The following is a 15,222-nucleotide window of genomic DNA, read 5'->3' as shown; positions in this document are numbered from 1 at the left end:
AAATACAAAAGTTATAATGGTGATCATTGGCTTCGACCCCAGAGAGGGAACCAGAAGAACCAAGATCAAAAGTATGATCAAGTGTGTCAAATACAATAGCAAAAGGTCCTATTTGTAGAAAACTAGTAACCTAGGGTTTACAGAAATGAGTAAATGATGCAGAATCCACTTCAGGGCCCACTTGGTGTGTGCTTAGGCTGAGTGTTGAAACTTTCACGTGTAGAGGCTTTTCCTGGAGTTAAACGCCAGCTTTTGTTCCAGTTTGGGCATTTAACTCTAGCTTTTATGCCAGTTTTGGCGTTTTGACGCCAGAATTTCTATGTTGAAGTGGAATGCCGATTTAGGCCATCAAATCTCAGAAAAAGTATGGACTATTATATATTTTTGGAAAGCCCAGGATGTCTACTTTCCAACGCAAGTGAGAGCGCACCAATTGGGCTTTTGTAGCTCCAGAAAATCCACTTTGAGTGTAGGGAGGTCAGAATCCAATAGCATCTGCAGTCCTTTTTCAGCCTCTGAATCAGATTTTTGCTTAGGTCCCTCAATAGAAAAACACACAAACTCATAGTAAAGTCCAGAAATGTGATTTTTATTTAAAAACTAATAAAAACATAATAAAAACTAACAAAAATATACTAAAAATATACTAAAAATAATGCCAAAAAGCGTATAAATTATCCGCTCATCACAACACCAAACTTAAATTGTTGCTTGTCCCCATGCAACTAAGAACAAAGTAGGATAAAAAGAATAGAATATACAATGAATTCCAAAAACATCTATGAAGATCAGTTTTAATTAGATGAGCGGGGCTTTTAGCTTTTTGCTTCTGAACAGTTTTGGCATCTCACTTTATCCCTTGAAGTTCAGAATGATTGGCATCTATAGGAACTCAGAATTCAGATAGTGTTATTGATTCTCCTAGTTCAGTATGTTGATTATTGACCACATTTACTTTATGAGTCTTGGTCGTGACCCTAAGCATTTTGTTTTCCAGTATTACCACCGGATACATAAATGCCACAGACACATAACTAGGTGAACCTTTTCAGATTGTGACTTAGCTTTGCTAGAGTCCCCAATTAGAGGTGTCCAGAGCTCTTAAGCACACTCATTTTGCTTTGGACCACGACTTTAACCGCTCAGTCTCAAGTTTTCACTTGACACCTTCACCCCACAAGCACATGGTTAGGGACAGCTTGGTTCAGCCGCTTAGGCCAGGATTTTATTCCTGTGGGCCCTCCTATCCGCTGATGCTCAAAGCCTTGGATCCTTTTTAATTTTCCCTTGCCTTTTAGTTTAAAGGGCTATTGGCTTTTTCTGCTTGCTTTTTCTTTCCTTTTTTTTCTTTCTTTTTTTTTTCTGCAAGCTTTTCACTGCTTTTTCTTGCTTCAAGAATCAATTTTTATGATTTTTCAGATTATCAAATAACATTTCTCTTTTTCCATTATTATTTCAAAAGCCAACAATTTTAACATTCATAGACAACAAATTCAAAAAATATGCACTGTTTAAGCATTCATTCAGAAAAACAAAGAGTATTGCCACCACATCAAAATAATCAATCTGTTTTAAAATTCGAAATTCATGTACTTCTTTTTCTTTTGCAATTAAAAACATTTTTCTTTTAAGAAAGGTGATGGATTCATAGGACATTCATAGCTTTAAGACATAGACACTAAGACACTAGTGATCATGTAATAAAGACACAAACATAGATAAACATAAAGCATAAAAATTCGAAAAATAGAAGATAAAGAACAAGGAAATTAAAGAACGGGTCCACCTTAGTGATGGCGGCTAGTTCTTCCTCTTGAAGATCTTATGGAGTGCTTAAGCTCCTCAATGTCTCTTCCTTGCCTTTGTTGCTCCTCTCTCATGATTCTTTGATCTTGTCTAATTTCATGAAGGAGGATAGAATGCTCTTGGTGTTCCACCCTTAGTTGTCCCATATTGGAACTTAATTCTCCTAGGGAGGTGTTAATTTGCTCCCAATAATTTTGTGGAGGAAAATACATCCCTTTGAGGCATTTCAAGGATTTCATAATGAGGAATTTCCTCATGCTCTTGTCCATGAGTGGGATCTCTTGTTTGCTCCATCCTTTTCTTAGTGATGGGCTTGTCCTCATCAATGAGGATGTCTTCCTCTATGTCAATTCCAGCTGAATTGCAAAGGTGACAAATGAGATGAGGGAAGGCTAACCTTGACAAAGAAGAGGACTTGTCCGCCACCTTGTAGAGTTCTAGGGATATAACCTCATGAACTTCTACTTCCTCTCCAATCATGATGCTATGGATCATAATAGCCCGGTCTATAGTAACTTCAGACCAGTTGCTAGTGGGAATGATTGAGCGTTGGATGAACTCCAACCATCCCCTAGCCACGGGCTTGAGGTCATGCCTTCTTAGTTGAACCGGCTTCCCTCTTGAATCTTTCTTCCATTGAGCGCCCTCTTCACAAATGTCTATGAGGACTTGGTCCAACCTTTGATCAAAGTTGACCCTTCTAGTGTAGGGGCATGCATCTCCTTGCATCATGGGCAAGTTGAATGCCAACCTTACATTTTTCGGACTGAAATCTAAGTATTTCCCCGGAACCATTGTAAGCCAATTCTTTGGGTCCGGGTTAACACTTTGATCATGGTTCTTGGTGATCCATGAATTGGCATAGAACTCTTGAACCATTAAGATTCCGACTTGTTGAATGGGGTTAGTGAGAACTTCCCAACCTCTTCTTCGAATCTCATGTCGGATCTCCGGGTATTCACCCTTTTTGAGCTTGAAAGGGACCTCGGAGATCACCTTCCTCTTGGCCATAACTTTATAGAAGTGGTCTTGATGCACCCTTGAGATGAATCTCTCCATCTCCCATGACTCAGAGGTGGAAGCTTTTGCCTTCCCTTTCCTCTTTCTAGAGGTTTCTTCGGCCTTAGGTGCCATAAATGGTTATGGAAAAATAAAAAGCAACGCTTTTACCACACCAAACTTAGAAGGTTTGCTCGTCCTCGAGCAAAAAAAGAAGGAAGAGAGTAGAGGAAGAAGAAATAGAGGAGATGGAGGGGGTTAGTGTTTCGGCCAAGGGGGAGAAGTAGTGTTTAAGATGTGTGAAAATGAAGGGGGTGAAGATGGGTTTATATAGGAGTGGGGAGAGGGTAAGGTTCGGCCATGTATGGGTGGGTTTGGGAGAGAAAGTGGTTTGAATTTGAATGGTGAGGTAGGTGGGGTTTATGATGGATGGATGTGGATTGGTGAACGGTTTATGAAGAAGAGGGTAGGATTTGACAGGTGAGGGGTTTTTAGGGAAGAGGTATTGAGGTGATTGGTGAAGGGTATTTGGGGAAGAGTATTATGAAAAGGTGTGAAGAAGAGAGAGAGTGAGTTGAGATTGGTGGGGATCCTGTGGGATCCACAGATCCTGAGGTGTCAAGGATTTCTCATCCCTGCACCAATTAGGCTTGCAAAATGCCCTTTGCTGCCAATCCTGGCATTAAACGCCAGGTTGCTGCCCATTTCTGGTGTTTAGCGCCAGCTTCTTGCCCTTTTCTGGAGTTAAACGCCAATCTGGTGCCCATTTCTGGCGTTAAACGCCCAGAATGGTGCCAGACTGGGCGTTTAACGCCCATTCTGCTGCCCTTACTGGCGTTTAAATGTCAGTAGGCTTCTCCTCCAGGGTGTGTTATTTTTCATTCTGTTTTTCAGTTTGTTTTTGCTTTTTCAATTGTTTTTGTGACTTCACATGATCATCAACCTACAGAAAACATAAAATAACAATGGAAAATAGAAATTTAACATAGATAAGTAAAATTGGGTTGCCTCCCAACAAGCGCTTCTTTAATGTCACTAGTTTGACAGTGGGCTCTCATGGAGCCTCACAGATACTCAGAGCATGATGATGGCCTCTTAACACCAAACTTAGAGTTTGGTTGTGGCTTTCCAACATCAAACTTAGAGTTTGAATCTGGGGGTTTTGTTTGACTCTGTATTGAGAGAAGCTTTTCATGCTTCTTCTCCATGGTTACAGAGGGAGATCCTTGAGCTTTAAACACAAGGGAGTCCTCATTCACTTGAAGGACCAATTTTCCTCTGTCAACATCAATCACAACTTTTGCTGTGGCTAGGAAGGATCTGCCAAGGATGATGAATTCATCCATACACTTCCCAGTATCTAGGATTTTGAAATCAGCAGAGATGTAGTGGTCTTCAATCTTTACCAAGACATCCTCTACAAGTCCATAAGCTTGTTTCCTTGAATTGTCTGCCATCTCTAGTGAGATTCTTGCAGCTTGTACCTCAAGGATCCCTAGCTTCTCCATTACAGAGAGAGGCATGAGGTTTATGCTTGACCCTAGGTCACACAGAGCCTTCTCAAAGGTCATGGTGCCTATGGTACAAGGTATTGAGAACTTTCCAGGATCTTGTCTCTTCAGAGGTAATTTCTGCCTAGTCAAGTCATCAAGTTCTTTGGTGAGCAAGGGGGGTTCAATCTTCCAAGTCTCATTACCAAATAGCTTGGTATTTAGCTTCATGATTACTCCAAGGTACTTAGCAACTTGTTCTTCAGTAACATCTTCATCCTCTTCAGAGGAAGAATACTCATCAGAGCTCATGAATGGCAAAAGTAAATTCAATGGAATCTCTATGGTCTCAGTGTGAGCCTCAGATTCCCATGGTTCCTCATTAGGGAACTGTTTCGAGGGTTACCTGAAACTGTAGGTCGATCTCGGACGAGATCAACTATTCTGGTCGGAGATGACGTGTCCGGCTCGTGGGTGGCGGCCGGAGCTGTCGTGTCCGATTTGTCGGACTGGCTGCACTGCTGATCCTTTGTCACCGGAGGGTGGGGTGGTACCTGCAAGAGACTCCGATGCTTAAGTTAGCATGGGTATTAAGCAGGTTTTTATGTAGAATCAGAGTATGAGTTATACCTGGGTGCTCCAGTGTATTTATAGTAGTGTGGGCTGACCTTTCCGATAAGATAAGTTAGTTATCTTATCTTATCTTATCTTATTTTAAGTGAAGTCAGCTTATCTTCAAGGGAACCGCCTTTATCTCTATAGGCTTGGGTTGCCTTTGGATTTGGGTCGTGTTCCTCTATTTGGGCCCTTTATTTGGGCTTTCCTGTCGATTTGGCCGACCTCTTTGAGAAGAGGTCGGGCAGCCTGACCTGAAGAGGTCGGTCGCTTTGTCGCCAATCATCCCAGGTTGGATATCTCGACCTAGGGTATGAACAGTGCCCCTGCTTGAGCCCGGTCTTCTTTGTTTTGGGGGCGAGTCTTTGACTTCGGTCCTTCTTTAATGAAGCCGAACTCAAGCATTTTGTCGATTCCTTTGTAGCAGCTTTTGAATGTAGAACGTTTTCCTCTAAAAGCGCGCGCTTGAATATTACCGCTTTTGGGAACGTGTGAGGGTTTAATACTTTCATTAATTAGTATTAATTGCCCTATTTTCCGTTGGCTCTTTATTTTGATTTTCGAAAGCCCAGAAACGGTTTCTCTTCTTCGCTCTTTTTGTAACTTCTTCGCAATTTCTTCTTTTGTTCTCTCGCTCTCTGTCTTTCACCCACATTTCTGCTTTTCTTGCGTTGCGGCGTCACCTGGCGATTTTCTGGGCAGCTTCCATTTTTACGTCTCTTTTTTGAAGCTTTTTCCTTCTCTAGGTGAGTTTCGTCCGTATTTTATTTTTCTTTTCTTGCTTTGGCTTTGTGATGATGTTTTGATTTTGCTTTAGAGAAAGTTAGGATCTTTCTGTTTTTGTCGCACCTAATTGTTGTTGAAATGTGTGTTCTAAGAGTTTCTTTATCTTTTGCATGATCCTTTTTTCTTGTTGCTTGATGCTTTTTAGGGCTTTTGCATGTTCTGTTGTTTCTATCTGATACCAATACCCAGAAAATCTGCATCTTTTCCTTGCTCTATTTGAAGATTACTTTTTGTCTGATTCTGAAAAAGGTTGCGCCTTTGATAGTTTCTGTTTGGCGTGTTTGATGTTGTCGAAGCTTTTTTGCTGGTAGAGTGTAAAAAGATAGTGGCTTTGATGACTTTTTAAAATTTTTTGTGTTTTCTCCTACGAAAAATGCTTGCTGTTTGAAAATCTTCTTTTCTTGTTCGGGGGAAGCCGAGACGTAAGCTGTAGATATTTCCAGAAACCTTGCTTTGTTACTGCCTCCAAAGGATGCCCCAGGACTTTGGTTTGAGTCTTGGGGTTTTCCTTTTCTGTTTGTTCTTCTGTATCATATTGGTCGAGTTGTTTCGCCCTTTGCCCGAGATGCTTTTTGATAATCCAATCTTTTTTTTCTTATTGTAGGATTAGTTGGCCTCATGTCTTCTCGCAATAACATTGTAGAGATGTCTTCCAGAGTTCCCGAGGGGATGTCCGATTGGATGGACTCCCATGTCTTGATGTGTGTTTCTGTTGTGGATGATGAATTTTGCATAGAGCTGAGGAAGCGTCATAGGATTTGTGGTAACAGTGCCTGGGAGAGGGATTATGAGCTTGTTGCTCCTGATTCTGATGAGAGGGTTTGTTTTTTGACTTCCATCGAGGGGGAGCGTCCCTTCTTCTATGCCTACGAATATTTCTTCAGTCAACTGGACATTATTTTTCCTTTTACTGCTTTTGAGACCGACCTGTTGTGGTCGTGTAATATTGCCCCGTCCCAGCTTCACCTGAATTCCTGTGGGTTTATCAAAAATTTTCAGCTACTTTGCCAAGAGTTAGGTGTAACACCTTCTCAGGCTCTCTTCCTTTACCTGTTTGTTTCTGCCAAGCCTGGTGGCTCTTCGAAAAAGAAAGCTTCCTGGGTTTCTTTCAGGTCTGCCCAGGGCCATAAAGTGTTTTCTATGTATGATGAGTCCTTTAAGGATTTCTAGAATTACTTCTTTAAAGTTCGTGCTGTCGAGGGGGCCCGCCCCTTTTTTCTTGATGAAAATGATGAGCCTTCTTTCCCTCTAGAGTGGCAGAAGGAGGTGAGAGTGTCTCGCTATTCCTGGGATATGCTTGACGATGTTGAGCGTGCCTTTGTTGTTGTTCTTGAGGATTTATGGGGAGCACCACCCCATCTTGATACAAAAAGATTTTTGAATGACCCATCCCTGGTCCGGGCTGTTTTGGGTATTTGCCTGACTTGTTTCTATATTTGTTTCTTAGTTTGGCTTCCTCATCTTGTGATTGTAACGCTTTATTGTGGCTGATTTTGTGTTTGCAGAGATGTCAAAAAACAATGAATCCATGAAGGCCTTCAAAAGGGCAAAGAAGGCGACTGCTGCTTAGAACATCTCGGCCAAGGCGGCCGGGGAGGGATCTTCCCAAGTGCAAGTAAAGCCTCCTGTGCCAAGTTTTCCCGGATCGAGGAAGGTGATCCCTACTCCTCGGGTTCGTCTGGCTGACCCTCCACCGACTTCTGCCTCTAGTTCTGGTGCTCCTCCCAATAAGAAACAAAAAATAGCTGAGCCTTTCAACCTTGATGCTCCTGACTTTAATGCAATTGAATTTGTGGATCAACAAATCGGTCCCTACGGTGCCCTTCCTATGGATGATGTGTCGCTCCTTCGCCATCTAAACTTTATAACTCGAAGTAGTGTTAGAATGGCGTATATGGGGGCTGCCCTATACCGAACTGCTTAAAATCTTCCTCTCCATGCCACCAAAGCCTTTATGGAGAAGGCTAAACAGGAGTTTGATCGGATGAATGACCTGAAGGAGGAGCTTGAAGTAAAGGTAGCCAAGTTGGAGAAGGATCTGGAGAACGAGAAGGCGATTTCACTTTCTCTGGTGGCTTCTGTGAGACTGGCCGAGGAGACGGCGCTGAGGCATAAAGACAGCTATGTTACATCCTATCGGGAGGGAATGCGTCTGAAGGCGGAGTTGGAGAACACTCGAGCTGATTACTCCGAGCTCCAGGGTCATCTTGTTGGCAGCGTGACTGCTGCCTATGAGAACCTGAAAGAGCAAGTTCGGATTATTGCTCCCGAGGCTGACCTTACTCTCTTCAGCCTGGATAATGTTGTTAGGGATGGTAAGATTGTCCCTGATGATGATGATGATGATGATATTGATCCCCTCCCTGTGTCTTCTGCCAAGGTGTCAGCTCCTGCTGTTCCTCCTGCCGAGGTCGGTGATGAGCAGATAATTTATACGCTTTTTGGCATTGTTTTTAGTATGTTTTTAGTAGGATCTAGTTACTTTTAGGGATGTTTTTATTAGTTTTTATGCTAAATTCACATTTCTGGACTTTACTATGAGTTTGTGTATTTTTCTGTGATTTTAGGTATTTTCTGGCTGAAATTGAGGGACTTGAGCAAAAATCAGATTCAGAGGTTGAAGAAGGACTGCTGATGCTGTTGGATTCTGACCTCCCTACACTCAAAGTGGATTTTCTGGAGCTATAGAACTCAACATGGCGCGCTTCCAATTGCTTTGGAAAGTAGACATCCAGAGCCTTCCAGCAATATATAATAGTCCATACTTTGGCCGAGTTTAGATGATGCAAAAGGGCGTTGAACGCCAGTTCTACGCTGCAGTCTGGAGTTAAACGCCAGAAACACGTCACGAACCAGAGTTGAACGCCAGAAACATGTTACAAACTGGCATTCAACTCCAAGAATGACCTCTCCACGTGTAAACTTCAAGCTCAGCCCAAGCACACACCAAGTGGGCCCCGGAAGTAGATTTATGCATCAATTACTTACTTCTGTAAACCCTAGTAACTAGTTTAGTATAAATAGGACATTTTACTATTGTATTAGACATCTTATGATCTTTGGATTATCTTTTGATCTATTGATCACGTTTGGGGGCTGGCCATTCGGCCATGCCTGGACCTTCATTATGTATTATCAACGGTAGAGTTTCTTCACTCCATAGATTAAGGTGTGGAGCTCTGCTGTTCCTCATGATTTAATGCAAAGTACTACTGTTTTTCTATTCAATTCAACTTATTCCGCTTCTAAGATATCCATTCGCACCCAAGAACATGATGAATGTGATGATTATGTGATGCTCATCATCATTCTCACTTATGAACGCGTGCCTGACAAACACTTCCGTTCTACATGCAAACAAGCTAGAATGAATATCTCTTGGATATCTAATATAGGGGACCGAGTCCGAGATATTAGAATCTTCGTGGTATAAGTTAGAACCCATGGATGGCCATTCCTGAGATCCGGAAAGTCTAAACCTTGTCTGTGGTATTCCGAGTAGGACCTGGGAAGGGATGGCTGTGACGAACTTCAAACTCGCGAGTGCTGGGAGTAGTGACAGATGCAAAAGGATAGTAAATCCTATTCCAGTATGATCGAGAACCTCCAGATGATTAGCCATGCCGAGACAGAGCATTTGGACCATTTTCACAGAGAGGATGGGATGTAGCCATTGACAACGGTGATGCCCTTACAGAAAGCTTGCCATGGAAAGGAGTAAGACTGATTGGATGAAGATAGCAGGAAAGCAGAGATTCAGAGGAACGAAAGCATCTCGATACGCTTATCTGAAATTCTCACCAATGAATTACATAAGTATTTCTATCTTTATTTTCTGTTTATTTATTATTATTATTCAAAAACTCCATAACCATTTGATATCCGCCTGACTGAGATTTACAAGGTGACCATAGCTTGCTTTAAGCCGACAATCTCCGTGGGATCGACCCTTACTCACGTAAGGTTTTATTACTTGGACGACCCAGTGCACTTGCTGGTTAGTTGTGCGAAGTTGTGAAGTTATGTTTGGACCATGGTATTGTGCACCAGTTTGTTGGCACCATTGCCAGGGAGAGAACGAACAACAAATTTTACAACCAGGGATCACAATTTCGCATACCAAGTTTTTGTTCTTCAAAAATTTTTCAAAAATATTTTCTTCTTTTTTGTTTTTTCCTAATTAATATTTGAAAAAAAATAAAATAAAAAAATACAAATCTTTTCAAAAATATATTTTTCTTCAGAATTTTTAAGAATGAATTCTAGTGTTTCATGAAGCATGTAGAAGCCTGGCTGGCTATAAAGCCATGTCTAATTCTTTTAGACTGAGGCTTCCACTTATAAGTATATGAAGTTGGATGAAGTTTCAGCTGTTGTCTGCCTGATTTGTATCTTCTAAAGCTTGGCTGGCTATTAAGCCATGTCTAACCCTCATATTGGAGCTTTAGACTAAGAGTGCAAGATTCCTGGAATTCATATTAAAAATTTTGGAATCCTTATTTTTCTTTCTTACATTAATTTTCGAAAAAAAAAATTAATAAAATCATAAAAATCAAAAATATTTTGTGTTTCTTGTTTGAGTCTTGAGTCAATTTTTAAGTTTGATATCAATTGCATTTTTTCTAAAAAAATTTTATGCATTTTTCGAAAATTCATGCATTCATAGTGTTCTTCATGATCTTCAAGTTGTTCTTGTCCAGTCTTCTTGTTTGATCTTCATATTTTCTTGTTTTGTGTCTTTTCTTGTTTTTCATATGCATTCTTGCATTCATTGTGTCCATGCATGAAAATTTTCTAAGTTTGGTGTCTTGCTTGTTTTCTTTTCTTGAAAATTTTTCAAAAATAAGTTTTTGATGTTCATCTTGACATTCAAGGTGTTTTTGGTGTTCATCTTGACATTCATAGTGTTCTTACATGCATTGTGTGTTTTGATTCATAATTTTTATGTTATGAGTCTTTTTCATGTTTTTCTCTTTCATCATTAAAAATTCAAAAATAAAAAAAAATATCTTTCCCTTTTTCACTCATAAATTTCGAAAATTTGGATTGACTTTTTAAAAAATTTTTAAAATTTAATTGTTTTTTTATGAGTCAAATCAAATTTTCAATTTAAAAATCTTATCTTTTTTTCAAAAATCTTTTTCAAAAATCATATCTTTTTCATTTTTCTTATTTATTTTCGAAAATTTTTAAAAAATATTTTTCAAAAATATTTTTCTTAATTTTATATCATATTTTCGAAATATCATCAACAATTAATGTTTTGATTCAAAAATTTCAAGTTTGTTACTTACTTGTTAAGAAAGATTCAAACTTTAAGTTCCAGAATCATATCTTGTGATTTCTTGTGAATCAAGTCATTAATTGTGATTTTAAAAATCAAATCTTTTTCAAAACTAATTTCAATCATATCTTTTCAAAAATATCTTTTTATCTTATCTCTTTCAAATATCTTTTCTAACTTCTTATCTTCTTATCTTTTAAAAATTGATTTTCAAAATTTGTTTCAACTAACTAATTAACTTTTTGTTTGTTTCTTATCTTTTTCAAAACCACCTAACTACTCTTCCCTCTCTAATTTTTGAAAATACCTCCCTCTTTTTCAAAAAAATTCTTTTTAATTAATTAATTGTTTAAATTTTAATTTTAATTTTAATTTTAATTTTATCTTAATTTTCGAAAATCATTAACTCTTTTTCAAAATTAATTTTCAAAATTCCCTCTCCCTCATCTCCTTCTATTTATTTATTCATTTACTAACACTTCTCTTCATCTCAAATCACTGCTCCTATCCTCACCCTTATGTTTGGATTATCCATTCTTCTTCACTCTTATTCCCTTTCTTCTTCTACTAACAACAAGGGAACCTCTATACTGTGGTACAAAGGATCCCTATTATTATTTTCTGTTCCCTTCTTTTTCATATGAGCAGGAGCAAGGACAAGAACATTCTTGTTGAAGCAGATCCTGAACCTGAAAGTACTCTAAAAAGGAAACTAAGAGAAGCTAAAATACAATAATCCAGAGACAACCTTACAGGAATTTTCGAACAGGAAGAGGAGATGGCAGCCGAAAATAATAATAATGAAAGGAGAATGCTTGGTGACTTCACTGCACCTAATTCCAATTTACATGGAAGAAGCATCTCAATTCCTACCATTGGAGCAAACAATTTTGAGCTTAAACCTCAATTAGTTTCTCTGATGCAACAAAACTGCAAGTTTCATGGACTTCCATCTGAAGATCCCTTTCAGTTCTTAACTAAATTTTTGCAAATCTGTGATACTGTTAAGACTAATGGAGTAGATCCTGAAGTCTACAGGCTCATGCTTTTCCTTTTTGCTGTGAGAGACAGAGCTAGAATATGGTTGGATTCTCAACCTAAAGATAGCCTGAACTCTTGGGATAAGCTGGTCAAGGCTTTCTTAGCCAAGTTCTTTCCTCCTCAAAAGCTGAGTAAGCTTAGAGTGGATGTTCAAACCTTCAGACAAAAAGAAGGTGAATTCCTCTATGAAGCTTGGGGGAGATACAAGGAAATGACCAAAAAGTGTCCTTCTGACATGCTTTCAGAATGGACCATCCTGGATATATTCTATGATGGTCTGTCTGAATTAGCTAAGATGTCATTGGATACTTCTGCAGGTGGATCCATTCACCTAAAGAAAACGCCTGCAGAAGCTCAAGAACTCATTGACATGGTTGCTAATAACCAGTTCATGTACACTTCTGAGAGGAATCATGTGAGTAATGGGATGCCTCAGAAGAAAGGAGTTCTTGAAATTGATACTCTGAATGCCATATTGGCTCAGAATAAAATATTGACTCAGCAAGTCAAAATGATTTCTCAGAGTCTGAATGGAATGCAAGCTGCATCCAACAGTACTCAAGAGGCATCTTCTGAAGAAGAGGCTTATGATCCTGAGAACCCTGCAATAGCAGAGGTAAATTACATGGGTGAACCATATGGAAACACCTATAATCCCTCATGGAGAAATCACCCAAATCTCTCATGGAAGGATCAACAAAAGCCTCAACAAGGCTTTAATAATGGTGGAAGAAACAGGTTTAGCAATAGTAAGCCTTTTTCATCATCCACTCAGCAACAGACAGAGACCTCTGAACAAAATACGTCTAATTTAGCAAACTTAGTCTCTGATCTATCTAAGGCCACTCTGAGTTTCATGAATGAAACAAGGTCCTCCATTAGAAATTTGGAGGCACAAGTGGGCCAGCTGAGTAAGAAGATCACTGAAACCCCTCCTAGTACTCTCCCAAGCAATACAGAAGAGAATCCAAAGAGAGATTGCAAGGCCATTGAATTGACTATCATGGCCGAACCCACAAGAGAGGAGGAGGACGTGAATCCCAGTGAGGAAGACCTCCTGGGACGTCTAGTGATCAATAAAGAATTTTTCTCTGAGGAACCAAAGGAATCTGAGACTCATCTAGAGACCATAGAGATTCCATTGAACCTCCTTATGCCATTCATGAGCTCTAATGAGTATTCCTCTTCTAAAGAGAATGAGGATGTTACTGAAGAGCAAGTTGCCAAGTTCCTTGGTGCAATCATGAAGCTGAATGCCAATTTATTTGGTAATGAGACTTGGGGAGATCAACCTCCCCTGTTCACCAAAAAACTAAATGCATTGGATCAACTGAGATTGCCTTAGAAGAAACATGATCCTAGAAAGTTCCTAATACCTTGTACCATAGGCACCATGACCTTTGAGAAGGCTCTATGTGACCTTGGGTCAGGAATAAACCTCATGCCACTCTCTGTAATGGAGAAACTGGGAATCTTTGAGGTGCAAGCTGCCAGAATCTCATTAGAGATGGTAGACAACTCAAGAAAAGAGGCTTATGGACAAGTAGAGGACATGTTAGTAAAGGTTGAAGGCCTTTACATCCCTGCTGATTTCATAATTCTAGATACTGGGAAGGATGAGGATGAATCCATCATCCTTGGAAGACCCTTCCTAGCCGTAGCAAGAGCTATGATTGATGTTGACAGAGGTGAACTAGTCCTTCAATTGAATGAGGACTCCCTTGTGTTTAAAACTCAAGGACATCCTTCTGTAAACATGGAAAAGAGGCACAGTAAGCTTCTCTCAAAACAGAGTCAATAAGAGCCCCCACAGTCAAACTCTAAGTTTGGTGTTGGGAGGCCACAATCAAACTCTAAGTTTGGTGTTGAACTCCCATATCCAAACTCTAAGTTTGGTGTTGGGGAGTCTCAACAATGCTTTGAACATCTGTAAGGCTCCATGAGAGCCCACTGTCAAGCTATTGACATTAAAGAAGCGTTTGTTGGGAGGCAACCCAATTTTTATTTATCTAATTTTATTTTTATTTTTGTTGTTCTTTCATGTTTTATTAGGTTCATGATCATGTGGAGTCACAAAATAAATAGAAAAATCAAAAACAAAATCAAAAACAGCAGAAGAAAAATCACACCCTGGAGGAAGGACTCACTGGCGTTTAAACGCCAGTAAGGAGCATCTGGCTGGCGTTGAACGCCAGAACAGAGCATGGATCTAGCGTTGAACGCCAGAAACAAGCAGCATCCTAGCGTTCAGACGCCAGGAATGCACACTGAGGAAAGCTGGCGCTGAACACCAGAAACAAGCATAGAACTGGCGTTCAATGCCAGAAATATGCTGCATCTGGGCACTGAACGCCCAGAACAAGCATCAATTCGGCGTTTAAATGCCAGAATTTCATGCAAAGGCATTTTACATGCTTAATTGGTGCAGGGATGCAATTCCTTGACACCTCAGGATCTGTGGACCCCACAGGATCATCTCAACATCTGTGGACCCCACAGGATCCCCACCTACCTCCACTCATACTCTTCCCTCTTCTCAATGTTCATCCTCTCTTCCCAATAAACACCCTTCCCCAAAACCCTTCACCAATCACCTCAAGCTCTCTTCCCTATTACCTATTCACCACCTACATCCACCCACTCTTCCCCATAAACCTACTTCATACACCCCACCTACCTTCAAAATTCAAAATCATTTTCCCACCCAAACCCACCCTAAATGGCCGAACCTAACCCCTCTCCATTCACTATATAAACCCCTCTATTCTTCTTCAATTTCACACAACACAACCCCTCCTCCTCTTCTTGGCCGAAACACATCTCTCTCTCCCTCTCCTCCATTTCTTCTTCTTCTTCATCTATTCTTTCTTTTCTTGCTCGAGGGCGAGCAATATTCTAAGTTTGGTGTGGTAAAAGCATAAAGCTTTTTATTTTTCCATTACCATGGCACCTAAGACCGGAGAATCCTCTAGAAAAGGGAAAGGGAAGACAAAAGCTCAATGGTAGAACATTTGACTGCAAATCAAGAGATCCCTGAGATACCTCAGGGGATACATTTTCCTCCACACAATTATTGAGGACAACTAAGGATAGAGCACCAAGAGCACTCCATCACCCTCCATGAAATTAGAGAAGATCAAAGAGCTATGGGGGAGGAGCAACAAAGACAAGGAAGAGACATAGAAGAGCTCAAGGACATCA

The 15,222-nt window shown here is 40.0% G+C and overlaps 1 non-coding gene across 1 annotated transcript; it reads right to left on the bottom strand.

The window, feature by feature from the left end:
- Nucleotides 1–12,154: 12,154 nt before the first annotated feature.
- Nucleotides 12,155–12,262, bottom strand: LOC112760601 (small nucleolar RNA R71). Its single transcript, XR_003181034.1, has one exon. It is a non-coding gene; the product is annotated as a small nucleolar RNA R71 (small nucleolar RNA).
- Nucleotides 12,263–15,222: the final 2,960 nt, after the last annotated feature.

This window comes from Arachis hypogaea, chromosome 16 (genome assembly GCF_003086295.3).
Source record: "Arachis hypogaea cultivar Tifrunner chromosome 16, arahy.Tifrunner.gnm2.J5K5, whole genome shotgun sequence".
Classification (NCBI taxonomy): Eukaryota; Viridiplantae; Streptophyta; class Magnoliopsida; order Fabales; family Fabaceae; genus Arachis; species Arachis hypogaea.
This window is presented reverse-complemented; position numbering and strand designations above follow the sequence as displayed.